This window comes from Polyergus mexicanus, unplaced genomic scaffold (genome assembly GCF_030449975.1).
Source record: "Polyergus mexicanus isolate NDT 795.1 unplaced genomic scaffold, iyPolMexi1.0 SCAF_2, whole genome shotgun sequence".
NCBI classification, from domain to species: domain Eukaryota; kingdom Metazoa; phylum Arthropoda; class Insecta; order Hymenoptera; family Formicidae; genus Polyergus; species Polyergus mexicanus.
The window spans coordinates 784,209-801,367 of NW_027223322.1; positions in this window are offsets into that span (position 1 = coordinate 784,209).

A 17,159-nucleotide genomic window follows, 5' to 3' on the forward strand; every position below is an offset into this window, starting at 1 on the left:
ATGGAATGCAATTTAAACTGCGCAAACGTAATTATTACCCTTGTCGGTTTTATCACTGTCACGGTAAATAATTCAACACATATTTCGCGCGTATCTAATCATTTCTCCATAGCTACCCCGCAAAGTTTTGTGGATATATTATGCCAGCGAAATATGTAGCAAGAACGCACTTAAAACGAAGTTGAATCTCAGTGTTTCGAACGAATTAATCACTATAACGAGAGAAAATATTTTTCTCGTGTGTGAAATATGTTTCTTTGGAAAATCAATTTTTAATTTGTTCGTATTTTTACGCTTCAAATTTTTCAATGTCACTACTCTATTATTTTTGTAATATTGCGATGTTACATAAGAATACAGTATCTCATTATAAAAATAATTACAACATTATTTAAATTTGTACATATATTATATATATATTATTTTATCGTTATCTTTTTTCAATTATTACATCGCTAATTTCCGTAGCGTAAAACTAATATACCTTATGAAAGAGCATAAACTTCATTTATCATTTTGATCTCATTTGAAAGATAATTTAATTTTTGTTACTTTTGATACTTTTTGTTAAAAGACGCATACTTTCCCAGATATTTGTAAAAATGCAAAGAATAACCGTGATTTCAGAGGTTTTTGGGCGCTTTTTAAGGAAGCATTTTTCGTCCTATGTTTATAGGAAATTTTTTGTTCGGAATTAAATTATCTTTAAAATTTTGATCTCATATTTCCGCAATCGATGCTTTCGTAAAGTACGCTTAAGTGTTTTTTCGCATCCTTATGTAGCATTTAGAGTAAGACGAGAGCTTATAAATGGAGAAGAGAGCAGAAGCGTTTCGAGATATAAGGGTAATGCGGCGCTAAAAAACGCTGCCGAGAATAGAAAACTTTTCCGCGTTGAACCAAATTTATTTTTCTACGCAGAGAAATCTAGTTATAATCTCTGCATCGCGCCAAGATTGTGGACTACGGGAAAATACGAACCGAGCCGTGTGGTTTGTCGTTGCGAGAGATTTATTCAATAACATTTTACATATTACACGATTGCATTTTTAAAGTTATATAGTCTTCTCGTCAGCGATCCAAAGATAGCCATAATTGATTATCGGGATTGATTCTACACAATGAAAACTGCAATATTTTTTTCGTTTTAATATGCATTATTATTAAATTGATATTTAATTTAATTTACGATGATAGAAAAGAAAGGAAATTTAATTAGTTACTTTTCGAAATTTCTATAAAAATAGTTAGATGTCACATATTTTTTAATTCTACGCAAACATAAAATTTAGCATATTTTCAGCGAGAAATCAACGAGAAATCAACTATGTAGAACAAAATCCGCTTTTGGAATCTTAGAATCGATTTTATCTATTTACGATGCACGGTTGCATCGCGATAGCGTAACAAGAAAGAAGTCTACGGATCTCGCTACATAGAATTATTTACAGCCTTGTGAGACGCTGTCTCTCCGGAGACAAGCTGTGATTTCTGGAGGAAAAAAAATCAGGGGAGGCAGAAAATAGATGTCCTGGGTTAAGTCGACAATTAGAGCATCCGCGCAGCGGGAAGGAGAAAGAAGGTCTGACAAAAATATTCCAACAAATTGACTACACTCGCGAGCGTGCCGTGGTATGCACGGCCGACTGCCATCGGAAATTGGGACACGTGAAAGCGTTTAGTGCGTCCCGCGAACGGAATTTCCAGATTCTCGGTATAACGTGATTGATGAAGATGCTCTTCCCCGAGCGAGCGGGCGAACCTTCCTTTTCGCCCCCGCGAATTGCTAAATCCGGGGACGATAGATCTCCCTTTGAAAGCGCGCGTATTTCCCTCGTTTCCGTGTCGCGGTCTATCAAACGTTTTACTTGCAACGTGATGGATATAGTTCGCGAATATCCCCGAACAATATAAACTGTAAAGTTGTTTGAATATAATTTGTAATTTGAATTTTTTTCCTATTTTTATATTATTTAGATATATATTGCTGGCCATTAAAATTGCAACCCTATATATAATAAATATATTTTATTGCCAGTAATGTATATGTATCTAGATGTAACGATTTAAGTGTCCGAGAAATCATCTCTCGATGAGTATCCCCCTATGATCCGCTTAATAAGTTTGAAATATTCGAGCACTTTGCGATATAAATTCCGTTTCGAAACTACATTTAGAAAAAGATATTTCCGTCCAGATATTCGCCGATACAGCCAAAGTTAATCTCGGCTGTATTGTCTTTTAGCTTTCGGTCGTATGCGCGTCTGGAAAGTTTCGGAAATTTTCTGCAAAATTCGCCGCACGTTCTTAACGTACATACGCAAAAAAAAAAAAAAAGCCCTTCGTTCTCGCGCAATCATTTATTTCAATTGCTACACTATATTCCCTCGATATCTTATATTTAATATTATCAAAGAAATATATGTAAATGTGCATAGCAATATCAATAATAAACTTTAATAGAAGATAATACAAGATCATGTAATGTGTGTGTTTATAATTTTCGCAGTTGTTAAATGAGAAGCTTATCTTTCGTTTAGATCACACTTACAACTTACTTGTTAGGTTTCAAACTAATTGTTACCAATATAATTGCTAATGACATTTTTTTCTGAGAGAAATTATTATAAATTGTTCCAATAAATAAATAACGATCGACGCTGAGAAGCAGAAGCATTGAGACAATTGTATCTCTATCCAGGGGAAGGAAACCTAGTTAATCACGGTATCAAGTATATATATTTGTTTCACGAGTTGTCGTCTGTCACGATCGCAGTACCACCATATCTCAAAGTCACATTCGATTCACGTTGAGCAACGAATGAACAAGGCGATAATCGATCGGGCGTTATTCGAGACTCGTTGCACGGAGCTTGAGTATTCTCCGCAAACGTATCACGGCGCGAAAGCGTGGTCCGATGAAAGACGGATTACTGAAGCTGAAATCTAATATATGACCACAGTTTCCGTTCGGACATTGATGCCATTGAGACTTACTGCACACTGCAAAATTTCCAAATTAAATTGCAACGAGATGCAATGAAAATTTATGGATTGCTGGTATTGAGTAACAATTAGAACTGTGCATTCTGTCGCACACATATTAAAAAGCAATAAATTTAAATTTTATATTAATTTTATATTATGTTAAAAGAGAATAATAAAATATTTAAGAAGGGCGATTGTGTATGTATGTGAGTCCATTAAATGTCATTATTTTTGCATACGATATTCGGTAACGAAATCAATTTCCATTCTAATAAAAATTATTCGTTTAAAGGCTTAGTCTACTCTAGCAGTATGAAAAATTGATAATTTAAAAAAAAATTTTTTCGAGAATATTAGAAAATAATCTTTTTCGCATTTTATATATATTCTTATTTCGAAAAGTGAAAAATGGCAAAGTAATTCTTTTAAAATTAGATATTTTAATTTTGCTGAAATTTATTAATTTCTTGAAAGTTAGAAAAATATTAGTTATTAGTTTTTTAAATTCCATTTAAATTTAATATTCCCAAAAAGTGTTCTCTTTCATTAAAAAAAAAAAAAAAAAAAAAAAAAAAAAAAAAAAAAAAAAAAAAAAGAAGTTATTTGATCAATTAATTTCAAGAGATATCCAACCAACTTTGAAAACAGTGTGCTGAAAAAAATGCGCTTAAAGTTTCGCAGAGCCATTTGAAGACTCATGCGCTATCCTATTCAAAGTCTTTGTCAATTAACTTCGTCAATTTTTCGAACTTTCCAATAAAATTTGATAGACATATTCTTCAAAGATATTTTCAGAAAATGTAAAAAAAAATCGATTTATTGTCCATTTAAACTGGATCCCTAATCCGTTAGATTTCTCGAAATTTGCTACTTTCTTGCGAAACTTTTATGTGAGAAAAAAATGGAACATCTTGTTATTTCATGTACCATGAGAGCTCTTCATCCTGTTCCGTGTTCACCACTTACGGTTAGACAACGTCGACTGTGTTCTCGGGAATGCGCAATGCAACGCCTTGAACCGTGCATGTTGGCGTTTAAACTGAAATTTATCATCCGTGGCAATTTCACGGGATCTTATCCTTTTCGAGGGCACGGTGCTCCATATTCGTCGTAGCTGCGGACCGCCCTCGCATGGCATGAATAAAACATCCGTGTTGAACGTACGCCTCTGTTTCATAGCGCCATCCTAACGATTTCATACGCTTTTCGGCATGTATGGCGCCTCGAAATCAGCACGAATGATCGTAAATTCACTCGTAATAAATCTCCCGGTCTTTGCGAGTTAATCGGGATCCGTCGAGTCCGCGACGGAATCCAATACCTTAACACGAGTATACGCGTAGAGAAAACGTAGAGAAAATTATTTTGTATAAAGATATACAATTTTCAGTAATTTATGAATTTTTGATATTTACAATATTTGATAATATTAATATTTATATTTGCGAACATTGTTAAAATGCAATGGAATTATACAACCTCACAAGGATGCCCAATAAGAAATAAAATATATAATAATGATTGTTATATGCGTACAGTGTATTAAATAGATTATTACAGTATAGAGAGTTTAATATTAATGATTTTGCAACATGTATAAGTTTCTGTAGCTTATAATCTCCCCTTCATTTCTCTTTCGCCTCTTGAGAGTTTTCTCTCTCCGGAGGTTTGAATTAATAAAAAAGCGCAGAGATTGTTACAGGCATAATTAGAAAATCTCAAATTCCAGACAAAAATCTTATATATTGCAGCACGTTAGAAAGAAGTCGCTGAAAGACCCGTGTTAAAGTTTCGTCTTTACGACTTGGATTTACGAGACGCTTAACGATCTCCGATAGTGAAAAAGGGACGTTTAACAGCCAAAAATAATATACCATCCCGTTTCTTTATCGCTTACGTACGTAATGACAAGGAGAAATCGTAAGATTGTAGATAGAAAATATATGATTTATATGATTTTCAAAGCTGTCATTGCAATGATTAACAATAAAAGAAGTATAATAATAAGTGGACATGAAAACGCAATGCAAAAATTTTAAAAAAGACACATGAATCTGTGAAAGAAAGTTTTGATATTGATTTTGTCCTTCTCTTCCTCGCCCATTATTTCTCATATAATAGAAATTTTTTTTTCTGGGAGGATCTTTTATTAAAAAATAATGTAGGACAAGAAAATTAATTTTAATTGGCTTTGAATTTGATTTGATAAAAAAGTAAAATATATAATTTATGTACTAGATATTATTTTTTACACAACTTGTTTTATTTATTATAAAAAATTTATTATAAGTAAAAAAATGTATAGTAATAATTTCTGTAATGTATATAATTTCTGATATAATTTTGATGTTTCTGATTTCTGATATGTAAATATTGATTTTAGTTGTTAAATTCACAATAATATCTTCTCATTTCTATATATTTATATTTGTTCAATCGCGACTCCTTATTCGTATTTAAAATATTTTAAATTATATTCTTTCTATTTCAATTTGACATCTAATTATAGTCACAAGTATCGAGATTATCAAGATTATCGAGATAATATTTAAGAAAATAAAAAATAGAAAATAGAAGAAGGAACACAGAATCTCATTAAAAATATTTAAAGCAAATCTATTTTCTTTCGAACATATATATCTTGTGTGTTTCACATAATCGATATTTATTTTAATCCATGTATCTTCTAATTGTAAGACAACGTGAGAAAATGGGCGATAAAAAAATTTTCGGTGTCTCGTTCCATCGCGAATACCATCTGCGAATAAGTCTTTGGATTGATTATGAGTTACGTAAAACACGACGTTGAACGTGGTCTCCAAAGCTGGATCGTTTCCAGGCAGCATTTTGTGTCCTCCCCCCCCCTCCCCCCGTTCCTTTTCAACTTCTATGCCATTTTTACACGAGAGTCATTGCCTTCTTTGGCCTTCTACATCCGCCCGACGAGAGAAGCATTCGGAAAACTCGGCGTTTCCTCCTTTCATTACTTATGTCCGGCGACCAGCAGCTCCCGGTTATCGAGCGCCCGGTAAGGACGATGGTGACTCCATGGAGTGGAATTACTTGAGCTTATTATGTCGGCTGCAACTGCACCGTAGACGTTATAACAACCCGTTATCTTTTGTGCCCCGATCTCAGCATTCGGTATTATAGAACCGGGGACTTTTTTACGACAACAGTCTTACATCTTTTGAACAGACTTTGTTCTTTTACTTTTCTATTATAAGACTAGATATCTACACATTTATTAGTGCTTTTGAACGAACAATATATTACACAATTTATATGCTATTGGGAGATTCTGGAGGACACATTTATCTTTATACACAGATCTAGAATAAAATTGTAGAATCAAATATTCATGACTTGATCAGCATCTATAAAGATGTGCATGTTAATACTATTCTTTGCATTATAATAAATAAAACATACAAGTTTTAATTATCGCATATTTTGCATTTTATCTTTTTGTCAAATAAAATTCAAAATTAATTCAAACGATTTCCCACTCTATATTATTTTATTATCAAGAGATTCTTCTCGTAAAAGGATTCCCGTTATTTGGAACAAATTGGATAGTCAATATTGAAACTTTCTTTCCGAAAAGCTCACAAATTGTCACAAATGTCGTAGTGGATACTACTTTTTTTCGATATTCCAAAGATTGCACCTGGGCCGGCACGTAGCTGGACGTGATATCGGTACCGATCGACTCGATTCGCGTACCACTGAAATTATTGATGCGCGCAACGAGCTGATTCAGCCTGTAGAAATGGGTGACGAGTCGACTTTTGTTACATTCGAGGCGACCACCTTAATCATCCTTCCAACAATAAAGATTAAATCGATCGCTGCCGGGCGCATCTACCCGCGAATGATGAAGCGAGATGAGGTCGCAAACGGATTTATCAGGCAAAATCGGGAAATATATTTTCCCGCCGATTGAGACGTATCGCATCGCGTTCCATCATGATAATAAATGAACGGCGGATAGGAGAGAGTAAACGGAAGACGGGTACAATAGCAGAGGATGCAAAATTAATTATCAATTTAGATGCAAACACGCTGGTATATTTTGTCAAAATTTTATTTATAGGCTCTCCGAGATATAAAAATAATGATAGAATGTATCTCTAATTGCATTTTTATCGCAATTTTCATTTATATCTCTCTACGTGAAATAAATACTATAACATTCTCTTTGCAGCAAACTACAATGCGATATGTCAGTAACATGGCTTGTCATCGACGTATTGTATTGTATTGTATTGTCAGTTGAATCGTCAATATTACTCGTCAGCTATTTCTGTTATGCATCTTTCAGTTTTATCAGCAGTTTGTAATCGCTGCGTTTCACACAAAAATACATACGCGAAAGATTGGCATTTCATCTTTAAGTTTCGAGTTTATTCAGGCGTAAAGATACCGAAATGCCGTCCTTCGTCTAACGTCTAAAACATAAATGGGGATTTACCGAACAAACGAAACTTAAATTATAGCTGTGTATGACGTACTGTAAGACATTACGATACTATAATAGATATATGTGTCCTTTACGAACGTTCCATTGCTCGCAAGACAAGGAAGAGGAAATTCATTCATAATATTCAAAGGTTTACTAGAACTGTTAATTTGTAAATTATTAATCTGCAAATAGCGACAGCAAGAAAACATTCGATGATTCAACGTTACTCGAATTCGGTTTCTTGCGAGAAGTTAAACTGGTCATATTTAACCCGCTTAACCGTTTATACGCTCGTTGTACGCAAATGTTAGCTAAGATAGACGAATACTTTATCTTAAAGGACGTGCGGTTTCAAAATAATTTGAGTCCGGGAAATTGCGAAACATTAATTATATGCGCTAATGAATCGAAACTGTCTCGCACGCCGCAGGAGGACCAGCAGCTACTTCGGAGCATTGTATTGTACATTTCGAGATGAGCAATACAGTTTGATGATATCCCAATAAAATTATTTCAAAATTTCTGTCAAAATTTTCCTACATTATACATATATATGATTTTTTAACCATAAAAAAATAATAAAGATTTCTTTATTATATTAACAAAATGTATCCTTTTTATCATAATTTAAACAATATTTTAAACTAAATCCATTTAGATGTGCTTATATATGAAAAATATAAAATATGATTTCTATAAGATTTATATTATCCTATGTATTTGTTTGCTCATAATAATATAGTACGACTGAGACGAAATATTTAATCCAAGGGACGGCTGTATTCAAACTGGAGATTGGATTTCGCGTTAGATACAAGAAGACTGCGGTTTCTCTCGGCGAGCTCCCTCGAATTGCATTATGCAGTCCGCATTATATTTGCATCTGCTCGATCAACCATCACATATCTGGCATACGATCGTCCGCGGGAAAATCTACGTGTGACAGATGCAACGTTTTAAAAATTAAATTTCAGGAAAACTTCAATAATCGATATGCAGTTTCGCGCGACGCTTAATTCTATCAGATACCAGATCTTATAAATCAATGAGCTCGAAAAATCGAACGTATCCTATTCATAATTATCCATTAATGTGTGTGTTGCGTGTGCATGTGTGTATACGCCATTATACTTTAGATGTAGATCTTATTCGCATAAATTTTACACCAATCTTTCACGCGCTTTATCTTTATTTATTATCATTTTTTATATTATACGTTATTTATTCGTCGTTATTATTAAATAGCATATATTGTACTGTGTAATAAAATTTTCGCTTCGCGTACACACATATTCTACGTATTTATTTCTCTCCGCGATTAAGCGTCCAAGAAGTGCTTCACGTACGTTCATTGCAATTGCACGAATTGTTAAGCAAATGATAAGGCGTGGTCTAGCCAGACATTTTTATTATCGTCCAGAAATTACTGTCCGGACGGCTAACGCGAATCTGGAGATTTCTCGTGGGACTCTCGAGCGCGCACGCTGTCAGATAAATAATTCCACGTGGAAAGCTGTGCGTCGGGTAAATATATACTTTCATACACACGCGTATTTCATACACGCTCGTATACATGCGCGTTTCGCATTATCCTTTTTATTACGAATCGCTAGGATTATAAAATTAAATCTTCTTCCTTTGTACTCCCATGAAAGTCAACCTGTCGAGTACTATATAAAAAAAAATGATAAAATTGCGAAAAGAAATATCAAGATAATTTTGCAAAACATTAAAGACGGAACACTCAAAGATGGGAAATGAGATTTAAAGTACAGAAATTGCATCATGGCAGATTTGTTAAAAGATTAATATATTGTCATTGTCAGAAAATCAAAAATTAAAATTATATTAAATTAAAATTATATAAGAAACTATCGACATTTAAATATTAAAATCTTTTTCAACGTAAAATCTGCATAACTTATTAAGATATTTTGCATTCCGTTTGCATTTCCGACTCAAGTAACGCGGGGAAATAAACTGCTTTATACAAGCTGTTTCTCTAATTCGATGGAATTACATTCAGACTTACTGTGAAAATCAAAGCTTGACTATTCCTTTATGCTATTACTCTAATCAAGACGGAGATTAAGCCAGTTGTTGTTGATGCTCGCTACTTGCATGTCGACGTACGTGATCTCTGTTGTTTATATGCACAAGTGCGGATCTCAAGCGAGGAATCAATTAACGGTGTTACCTTAATAATGCACATGTTCGAGTAGTTAGATTTAAGCTTTGTATGCTAACGAAGCAAAATTGCAGCTTAACTCTTCGATCCCAATCTATCTGACGTGAGTTGAATACTGTAAAGGGAAACTCGAAACTTATCTTGGAAAAATCAAAGCCATTATGAAGAGATCTACTTCAATCCTCAGAAATATTAAAATTTTAAGGTATTAAAAAATAGAAATTAAGAACTAATACATATATATATTTATTTTTTTTATGAGAAATATCTGGATTTGCATTTAATGTTTGACAGTAGGCGTCGACGATACACGTTTTCACTCGTTATGTTTCGCGGATGTTATACCCCCGTCTATAATTTACGGATTTAAATGCTTCGAGGCGAAGTTGCCAGGACAGATGGGTCTGGAGCTCTCTAGAAAGTTCGTCGATGCGCTTTCGTGCTCGTAAGCTAAGCGGCTCTCTGTTGCAAACGCTCTTGCGAAACACGCTGTATCGTGACGTTATTAGAAGCGAATTTCGACGGCCATAATGAGGATTTAATCACATTAGATATACGATACAGCATCAGGATACCGGCAAGTACGTGGCAAGAACTTTTAGGTTCATCGAATGTTTATTTGACCTTTTACCTTGACACGTCATTCGGCCGTGATAAAGATCCAAAACCTTCTGTCAAAGAAAATTAAATAAGAAATTTACGTGGCCTAAAGACGATTCTAAAGACGCGAAGGTAAGGTAACACTTGGCATAATAAATGATGAGTGTTTTCCTAACAGAAACTGTATTGAAATTTCATTATTAAAGGCACTTAACATTTAAGGCAGTTAAGAAGTTAAGAATTTACTTTTCAATTAATTTGAATGTCTTTTTCTTTCGTTTCGTCAAAAGTGTAGTCATAAGTATATGCAATAGTTGCATATACATTCACACATAATATATGAGGCAAATAAATACATATGCTCAATATATATCGTAAAAAAATTGTTACTTGTAATTTTTATTAAATTTTGTATTAATAATTTTTTGTTATTAATCTGCATGTAAGATTTACATATATTTCTCTCCGCTATATCATTTTACCGATCTTTTAATAAGCGGATTATATATATTTTTTATTAGTAAATCGTTTATCTGTACGTAAAACTACGAATTTTTAAATATATATCAAATTACGTATCAAAGAGAAACGATGACATTCGACGACAGACAATGATATGAATCTAGTTGATCTGTCTTTTCTTTTATGTATGTACGTATTTGACATCGAGACACTCTACCGCGTTGCTTGATACTCGAACACATGGCATGTAACAGAGAAGAAGAAGAAGTACGGTTTTCTCCCTTGACAAAAGTTTTCACCGCGGGAAGAGCGTGCGGGCGACCGCGAGGAAAAGACCCGCGGGGTTGAAAGCACGAAAGACGACGTACGTAGAATAAATATTAATGCGACTGTTCGCTTCTTGCATCTCCCATCTGTTCTATTTCAGTCCCGACAGCGGGACTCTACGATCAAATTCTCATTGTTTCTTCCTTCTCTCACCTTTCCGGTCGTATATCTTTCGGCTACGCGAAATTCTCGCTCCTTTTTACGGTCTCGGTTGCGTAGGCGATACGTCTGTAGTTATCGCGAATTGTAATTTCCTGCTTCGCAGATCGCACTTGGCGCAATATGATTTGCGATTTATCTCGCAGATTTTATTTTATCATTGTAACACTCGGACGCGATGGACTCACGCAAAGTAACAGAGCAAACAATCGTAAAAGCACCACCGGCTATTGAACTACCTATTGTTAAACAAAGTTTGAAATGTCTTTGTGATTTATTGCTTCGATACGATGGGATAAAATGAGACGGGTATATTTGATTTCATGAAACAGATTAAAGCGATCGTAACTTGTTTACATAATAAACTATAAAATTAGATATATTAACAAATATGATAGTATGATATCTTGACGATGATGTGGAAATCCTAGAATATTATATTTTCAATCTAATCTAATTTAATCTATTTATAATTTGCTATATTTGAAAAAATATAGATATGTAGAAATGTATGTAGATCTATAAACACACAAGAATTCGTTTGCTTTCAATATCAATTTAATAAATTTTTTTTATTTGTATATTTTACTTTATAATATTTTAATGCCTTGAGACATTTTTTTTCTATTTAATCTTTAAATGTTCAAATTTAAGAATCTTTAAACATGCACTTCCGTCTTTGAAACTTCATTGTAAAGAATAAAAAAAAAATCCTATCAGACGCTTTAAAATACGCTAATCTTTTTGAAATCTTGAAATATTTGAATTCCGGACTTTCGCTTTTCTGATTAAAATTACTTGAATTCTCTCTTCTTACTTTTCGTAATATGGTAGTGAATGAAAAATTTACTTCTCGATGCAATGCGTTCTGATGCAGCAACGATAATTTTCTACGATTCCAGTTGGTAGAAGTGCATGATCCGTAAAGCAATTTAGCGTCGTAAAATTTGACGATTACATCTAGAAAAACCTGGAATGCAATGACGCGTTTGAAAAATACTCGATTGGTTCAAATAGGGAAGATTTTATTTCTTGTTATCGTTAGGTAGACCTCTGGATATATTTTCTTATTGAGAAATGTCAAATTGAGTTCACAATTAGCGGAACCACGTGAGTTTTGAAATCCAAACATATATATATATATATATATATATATATATATATATATAAAATATATATTATATTAGCAGAATCTTTTAAAATTACAACATAGATTTTTATTTACACAAATATATAATAATTTATATAATTGATTGGTGTCGTATTATCAAAATACTGTGTATATTGTAGCATTTTAAGATGCCGAGAAACATGGCAGTTTTATCATTGGCTCTTGAAAAAAACGAAACTTAAAGTAACCTAAATATTAGGAAGAAGATTTACAGCTCGCACGAGTAATTACGGTCGAAACGTAATGAGCAAATACTCGACCGCGTTTGCTCGAAGAGTGTATCCCCCCCTTTCTCGAAACTCGTATCAAGGATTGAACTATCGCGGTGAACTGCTGGAGAGGCGAAAAGGCACTTCACCACTTGGTTCGACCCGTTAAAATATTTACGTCACTAAAGGAATATAGGGGCGATGTTCGCAGTGATTCTCTTCACGTCGGGTCGTTCGCGTTGAAGAGGGGAAAAAAAAGTGGCGCCCTTCGCTGCACCGGCGATAGCGAATTAAAATGCTAATTCGTCGCATTAATTTCCATCTATTACGGCCGCTTATGTGCCTTTACCAGCAGGAAATAAGTTTAAACGCTTCCACGTTTGTCCAGGGCGACACTGCATTTACGCAAAATGTGCACCTACATCTTGTTATGATATTCAAAATGTTACTTGGGATTAAAAAATTACAAGCGCAGCATTAATTAGTTAGTAGTTCAATCATATTAAAGAAAAATCTATAATGAAAAACGCATTTGGATACAAGAAAATCACTCAATTAAATCATTCGGATAATTTCAATATTACTATTATATTATAAATTATAATGTTATTATTTCAAGCACATCCAATTATTCTATATGTGAAATAATAATTATTTAAATTGGATAAATACAAATATTTACAGTATGCAACACGTTATAGATAAAACGTTTGTGTATGTTTATTATTTATTTTGTGCAAGGGATATTTTATCACAGTCATCAAGTTGTTCAATATGTTGCAATTATATGCATTTTACGCATATCAAGTATCAAATGCAATGGAATTCTTCGGAGTTCCCGCATTTTGGTATAACGATCGATGAAGTATTCGCTTTAATGCTCTTAACTCTCGACGGACATTTTATCGAAATGCACGTGTAGGATTAGTTTCGTTTCAACATTTGCTCGATCGACTTTTTCCGTACGCGTCTATCGCATCTTATGGTCGCATTAAATCCATGGGAATATCTGTATTTCTCAATCCGACCACTTGTTGGACAGAAATATCACTGCATTGCACTGGAAATTTTTGCATTAAGAATTTTTACGATTTTAGTTTTAAATTTATTATGGAAATAAAAATTTCGAGGAATTTAGTTTTAAAACTTTACAAACCTATTTACCTACATAATTTATTACAAACGCGAGAAATAATTTTATTGTAATAAAATTTTGATGTGTATAAAATGAAAAAAATTTGCTCATTTTATTCAGAATTTATTTTTTGTCTTGACTGTTGAAAAAAGTAAGAGAATATAATAAATTATGAATAAAGGAAATAATTATAAATAATATATTTTATTTGAATGGTAATAATATTATTCGTGAGGATAATTTGTCGTACGAGAATATTGTATTGTAAACAAGCATGAATTTTCACGAAATAGCCGAAATAACAGCCGTGCCAGAAGTTTCGTAGATCCGCAGAATTAACGCAAACTTTCACGTTGCGGCAAAGCAATTTAAAACTACTTCCTTAAGTGGAAGCCGAGTCATGCCCAAGAGGATGAAGCTGTCCATCCGCGAGATAAGGCGACAAATATCTTGACATGCATGCCTCATAAAAATGCTAATTAAATCGCGAATCTACGATTTCTCTCGATAGGAAATTATCGGGACGCATATTTATCATCAAAATTCAAAGATAGCAAGAAAACAAGGATTAGAACTGCAATCTCGTTGATCTCGCCGACTTCAATTTTTGATGCTGTGAACGGCGCGTGTCAAGTATCGTTAAACATTCTTGCGTTTTCGCGAAAAACATTTTTTTTTTTTCCAGCATCACTGGATTCAACGAAATGATATCGGTTTCAATTTTTGGACGAAAAAACGAAGTATTTGCGAATCGCGGCGCATTCTTGCCAAGCCAAAAACTTCATCCGCTCCTATTTTCGTCCGCGTGAAGAAACGTGTTTACGACTTGGGAAGTTCGCTAAGATCGAGTTTTGACAGTCCGTCTCGGTGCAACGCGACAGGAAAGAGGGAGCCGCGCGAGAGAAACGAGTTTTGCGCTCGTCGGCGATGATACGCAGGATATTGCTAGCGATGCTCGTTGAATGAAACGCAGTAAGACCCTTTCAGTTTTGCTCAACTTTCCATCATCCCATCGCTTCCGCGTCAGACAAGCACATCTTCTATCAGAAGAGCATATTTTTTCGCGCATGACATAAATATCCGGTCGTATTTCGAGAGAGAGAGAGAGAGAGAGAGAGTGTGTGTGCTTTTCTTGATACTATTTGCGAAGATGTAAAAGAAATAAGTTATAATCTCTTTACAAATTCTTATTATTTAACAAAACAGAGGAAAAACGGTTTATATTTTGCAAATATTATATATGTATTATTTATTACTGACAGTTGCATATTATTTACCAATGACAGTTGCATATTATTTACTACTGATAAATGTACTACATATATGGATCTGTAAAAGTTATTGGAATCGCAGTTTACGAGCATAAAGTTGAAAAACTTGTGCAGACTGAGCTTTGGTAACTCATTGAGAAATCGTGTAGGCACGTACATACCCTCGGGAATAAAGCGTCTAGCGAATTTGAGACAAGAAAAGATCTAATACACTTCCTAGCTTTTTTAATTCATCGAAGACCAAAGTTATACAGAACTTTAAATCGTACGTAAGATTCTAGTAATTTGATGTGTTAATATTTTTTCAGAATTTATAACAATTATATAAATGCTTTAATAAATTGATTACAAAAAATTCATGAAAAAAATTGTAATAATCAGTTTCGATATATTTAATATTGTATGTATTTATTTCCCACTCCCATCTTCGTCTTTATTTAATTTTTTTTTAATTCTTTCAAATGCCAAACTGATTCTATCAAAAGTTCTGTTAATCTCGGTCTTCGGTGTTTGACATAAGCGAGAAACTTTTTGATCTAACTTGCCCCGGCTAAATTATAAATTTACTAATTTCGGATGCGCGAAAACTTACAGATAGCGAGAGCATTTTCAACAAACTCTAATAACGTCCCGACCAATGACAAATAGCGTCGGGTAAGTAATTAGCTGACCCTGATCGTTAAAGAGTCAAATGAAATCTCGCACCATTCACGATTAGATCCGTCAGCGAGTCGACCGCCGATTTAAAGTTTTCACGAGCTCGAATTACCTAACGAAGAAAAAAAGAGCTTTAAAAGTGGGTTAATATTCGTCATTAAGGCCTGTTACACGGAGCACATAGGAGCTAAAAGAAAATAAGAAGAAAGAACCTCACAATCATGAGTGAAATTCGTCTTGTCGTGGTTTTAACATGGCAGTATATAATATTCCCTCCCGATATATTTCTCCTTATTTAAAAAATTAGAAAAATTGTGAAAAAATGCTCCCTCTTTTTCTCTCTTTCATATGTATATAAAACTTTGTTATTTTATTAATTTTTTCTATTTCTCATAATAAGAAAAGAGATAGAAAAAAATATCTTTTTTGAGGTTTTGCGTTAAAGAAGAATATATAATAAAATATAACGTGCGTTTTATCCTAAAATGTATGACTTGATGATGCTGAATTATATCATTATTCTGCTCAACGATTTAAATATATCTTACACGTCACGATAAAGGAAATTGTTAAGACAAATCATTGAATGAAGCACATCATTTGATGAAAGTATATATTGCTGGAACAATATAGTCCGAAACGTGCCCATTCTGTGAGAGAAGATTTTAATAAAAAAAACTGAACGTGTGTGTATGTGTTTGTATATCTGCATATTTATTTTTGCAAAGTAAATTGCTTTCTGCGAAAGGCACATATTAAATCCAACATTTGCATAATTGTTTTTTTTAAATGTTATATTTTATTGGTCCTTTTTTTCTATATTAACAAAATCCTTACAATATTAGCTTGTCATCATTATTTCAATCATTCGTCACAAATTAGTAAAATGTAGTAAAGGTTACAAATTTATATATCTTTAATTTTACAATTATGTGTGTGTGTGTATGTGTGTGTGTGGTTGCCGTTACATAATTAAAATTCGAATTAATGCTTTTATATAACAGAGATAATCGTACAAAATTGCATAAAAATATTATATATATAACATTTTATGTATAAATAAAAAATATATATAATGTATAAAATGTATAGAGAGAAAAATAGATATATAATATTTTATATAATATATAATATACATATGTATATATTATACTATAATATATACATATATACGTATATATACAAGGTGGGGCATTTATATCGAGACACCTAAATATCTAAAAAATAAAGCAAGATAGAAAGAAATATCTCAGACAAAAGTTGTTCGGCTCTAAGAGATAAGTCATAAGATGGCGCCATTAGTTTGACCTTGGGTGGAGGCACTTCGGAGATTTCAATGTCAATCTTGTTTTTTTAAATGGAAACAACTTTTATTATAAATATAATAGTATCACGTATTTATCCATATTATGTTTAAATTTAAATCTTTGTTCTTTCATAAACAGAAACAAACATAAATTATTATAATATTTCTGTACAATAAAAAGAATTAAAAATCACTTATATTGTTTTTGTCAAATTTTTATT